The sequence below is a fragment of the Canis lupus genome, chromosome 5 (genome assembly GCF_011100685.1).
Source record: "Canis lupus familiaris isolate Mischka breed German Shepherd chromosome 5, alternate assembly UU_Cfam_GSD_1.0, whole genome shotgun sequence".
NCBI classification, from domain to species: domain Eukaryota; kingdom Metazoa; phylum Chordata; class Mammalia; order Carnivora; family Canidae; genus Canis; species Canis lupus.
Genome location: NC_049226.1, coordinates 62,316,382 through 62,320,052, shown reverse-complemented (window position 1 = coordinate 62,320,052; position 3,671 = coordinate 62,316,382).

Here is a 3,671-nt window from a genome sequence, read left to right as displayed (position 1 = left end):
TTCCAGTGGCTTTTGTGCTTTATCTCTTTATTTACTTGTTCAATTTATTAAAAATTTGAATCTACTGAATAGAAATTTATTTTTTTAACATTTTATTTATTTATTCATGAGAGACATACAGAAAGAGAGAGAGAGGCAGAGACACAGGCAGAGGGAGAAGCAGGCTCCATGCAGGGAGCCCAATGTAGGACTCGATCCCGGGACTCCAGGATCACACCCTGGGCCGAAGGTGGCGCTAAACCGCTGAGCCAGCCGGGCTGCCCTGAATGGAAATTTCTAACACGTAACCACTGTATATACAATTAATTCATTTAAAACATAAAAATTTCAAATTATTTTAATCTTTTATTTTAAGAATGTCCATTGATTAGTAAACTTTTTTTTTTTTTAAAGAGTGTATTTATTTATTCATGAGAGACGCAGAGAGAGAGGCAGAGACACAGGCAGAGGGGGAAGCAGGCTCCATGCAGGGAGCCTGATGCAGGCCTCGATCTTGGGACTCCGGGATCACGCCCTGGGCTGAAGGCAGGCGCTCAACCACTGAGCCACCCAGGTGTCCCGAATTAGTAAATTTTTATAAAGTAAACTTTATCATGAAATCTAACAGAAAAGCGCATGTGACAAAGTTAACAGCTCAGGGATTTATCACACACGAGTTACCACAGGCAGGTCTGGAGCAGACTCTCCAGCTCCCTAGAAATCCCCCTCGTGCCTTCTGTCACTACCCCTTCTCTCAACCCCTGCCAAGACGTAATCACCATTTTGACCTTTATGTCCATTGCTTTCTGGTTTTTTCTGTCGCTGTAACATCCACACGTGAGTCAGTTTTGTTGCCTGCAAAAGCTGCTAGTTTACTGGGAAGGTGGTCCCAGGAAGCAGGCATGACATGGGGGGAGGAGAAGAGCTAATAATGCAGATGTAAATGACCCAGGTAGGTCACCCACGCGGGCCACGGGGGCTCAGTCCTGTCGGGCCTCTGAGAAGCCCGATGATGTCCTACAGGAGGATGGCAGCTGGGACATTTATCTAGCAGCTCCCTGTCCCCTCTGTCTGAGGGATCTCTGGTTGGAGGCATTAACCACTCTGCGTTGTGGCCGCAGGGTTCGGAGGAAGAGCAAGTCCTCAGGGTGCTAGGGAAATCCCAGCAGCTGGAGCTGGGAGCTGCCTGCCGAGCTGCCGGTGAACCCAGGTGAGCCAAGGAGATGCACAGCAGAGCTGCTTGGCGTGTCCAGATGCTGCCAGATGCGGAGATGGCCCCAGACTTACATCAACGCACTGCTTCCTCATCTGGAAGTCTTACTACCAAGAGAAAAAAAAAGGCAACGAAACTAAGCAGGGCATTTCGTGAGGCTGACGCGAGCTCCTTGGTCCAGGCGGACGGGAGGCAGCCTGCAGGCCCCCCGCCCCCCCCCCCCAGTAGCTCCGGGCCGCGGTGTGCATCCCTGGAAGCTACAGTTTCGCTTAGCTTTGGGTGTTGGAATCAGAAGCGTGCGCTCTTTTGTGTCTGGCTTTTTCTGTTCATTCTGATTCTGAAGGGTTGTCTGTGTTGCTGCGGCCCTTAGCTCATTTTCAGAGCTGCATGTGTTGTAGGAACCTTCAGGCATTTATCCATCCTTCTGTTGACACTTGGGCTGGTGCTAGCTGAGGGTTATTATGATCATGCGCTTACGGACGGCGTGATACGTGTCCTTGGTGGACGAATATACACATTTCTGTTGAGTATGTATCCAGAAGTGGCATTTGGGGGGAAATATATGATTGCCTTTAGTAGATAATTTTAAACAGCTTTGCAAAAGGTTGTACAGACTTACCCTCCGAACAGCAGCGTGTATTGCTCACAAGTCTGGTACTATTTGTCTTTTACTTTTGCCATCTGGTAGACATACACGGGTGTGTAGTGGTGGTTATAATTTACACTTCTCTATGACTAATGAGGTTGGGCATCTCTCTGTGTGTCCATTGGTCATCTCAGGATCTCCTAAGGTACCTGGTCGAGATTTTTTCCTCGGATTTCTATGAGGTCAGCTGTCTTTCTTATTGAAATTCACTCAGATTGTCCATGTTTTGACCATTCCTCTTTCCCAACGTGAGCTTCAGAAGTTATACGTTTCCCTATGAGCACAACTTTAGATACATTCCACACATTGTGACACGCTGGGTTTTTTTTCATTATTTATGTTAGACATTTTGGCAAGACATCCAAGTGACAAAATATGGCTCAGAGTCAGACACAAGGGCTGGGGACTCCTCCATGCTTGGGGATGGATTTTGAGCGAGGGAACAGATCTACTTCTGGTTCCAGTCTGGTGCTGCCGGTGGGGCTGGAGGAGGGCAGGCTGATGGGTCCCCTGATGCACTAAGTGCCAGCTAACTACTGTCTGGCTGCCAGGGAGCCTTCTGCTGTATCCCCCTGTTCTCTAAACTCTGTTCTACTGCCTACTTCATCCCTCCACTCAGATACACATCCAAATCGGCTCCTCAAACTCGCCAAGTCCGAAACCCAAGCCCTTGACTTCCTCCCCCAGATCTGCTTCTTGCTTATGAACTACCACAGAAAATTAGACGGCATTTAGGGGCCCACTGAGATTTGGGGTGGAAGTATCACTTGCTTCGGCAGGAGCGCCCTAAGGCAGGAGGTGATCCATTCTCCACAGCAGAGATGGGCTGCCCCTTCTATATCCCTCTGGCCATTTCCCACATCATGAAGCCTGAACTCTGCCTAATTTTCCAGGCCCTCCATCATCTGCTTCCCTCATCTCTCTCCTGGACCTGCACTCCCTTCACCTGGCCCCCACTTGGGTGCGAATATCCTCTGCTCTTTCCCAGCTCCGGGCCCATTCCTGGCAAGTGAGCGTCCAAATCCTCCCAATTAGTGGAGGATTAATTAATTAATTAATTAATTAATCTTGCCGTGTTCCCTCATTCCCCTCGTTTCCCCTCATCTGCCTCCCCGGGGTTGCTTGCCTACCCCACCTGATCTCCCGCCTCATAACACAATGGCTCCCACTGCTCAACGCTGTTTCGGCTCTGGTTATCTTTTGTCCCTGAGCAAATCAGTTGGCCCCGTGAGCTTAGCACACCCTCATTCTTGGTCAATTCTGCCAGCTTGTTAAATGACAGGGACTGATTTCTGACATCAAAGAACGAGTTATTTTAGCTTCACAGAACCTCCTCTCCTCCCCTCTGCAGGGGGGACATTGTCCCTGCACTTGATTTCTTTTCACAGTCAGTGGCTGCCCAAGGCCAGGAGACCTTCCCATCTTTGGCCTAAATGTCTTCTTGGCCACAGGGTAGCCTGCAATAAGCCCCAGGGAACAGAGACAGACTTCTGTCTCCTTTTCTTCTGTGCTCTTGGGCGGTGGTTCTCACACTTTGGTGTGACTATGACCTACCTGGCGTGCTTTTAGAAATGCTTGTTAGGATTCCTGCAGAGTGTCTGACTCGGCAGGCCTGGGATGGTGAGTTTGACAAACGTCCCACTGCTTCTGGACAGATGGCACCATGGCCACACATGAGACACCAGGCTCCTGCGAGTTTTGGAAGGGCTTAACGGCTCTGGTTCTTGGAACTTCTTTTCACACACAGCCTCTTCTGTCCTAGCTTTGAATGTACTTGCTGTGCTATATTTCCTTGTAGGTGTCCCTCAGTGATCATCAAAAACTTGAACTGGT